The sequence below is a fragment of the Otolemur garnettii genome, unplaced genomic scaffold, assembly GCF_000181295.1.
Source record: "Otolemur garnettii isolate 467f Iridium unplaced genomic scaffold, OtoGar3 scaffold00084, whole genome shotgun sequence".
Classification (NCBI taxonomy): Eukaryota; Metazoa; Chordata; class Mammalia; order Primates; family Galagidae; genus Otolemur; species Otolemur garnettii.
In genome coordinates, this window is record NW_003852479.1 from 2033634 (window position 1) to 2034387 (window position 754).

The window sequence follows — 754 nt, forward strand, 5'->3', positions numbered from 1 at the left end:
CTTAAGTGTTTGTGTTAGAAAAGGATGCTGAATTTTGTCAAATGCTTTTTCTGCATCTTTTGAGAGGATTATACAGTCTTTGTTTTTTCTCCTATGGATATGATGTATCACATTTATGGATTTGTATATAGTAAACCAACCTTGCATCCTTTGGGTGAAGCCTACTTGATCATGATGTATAATTTTTGTAATGTGTAACCTCAATCTATTAGCTAAGCTTTTGTTGGGTACTGTTACATGTATATCCCTTAGTGAAACTGGTCGATAGTTCTCCTTTTTGGCTGGGTCCTTTCTTGGCTTTGGAATCAAGGTGACATTTACTTCACAAAACATGTTGGGGAAGGTTCCTTCCTTCTCAATGTTTTGGAATGGGGTCTGCAGTACAGGCACAAGCTCATCTTTGAAGATCTGATAATTCTAATGTGAAGCCATGTTGTTATTTATTTATTTATTTGGAAGCTTTTGATTGTTTCTGCAATCTCTGTGATTGATACTGGTCTGCTCAAGATCTATATCTTCATGGTTAAGTCTAGGGAGATGGTGTGATTCCAGGTATTGGTCAATTTCCTCCACATTGTCAAATTCCTAGGCACAGAGTTCTTGGTAATAGTCACAAATAATCTCTTGCATCCTTGTGGTTTCAGTCGTTATTTCCCCCTTTTCATTTCTGATTGAGGTTATTAAAGATTTTGCTTTTCTATTTCTGGTTGATCTTGCCAATGGCTCATCAATTTTATTTATCTTTTTGAAGAAC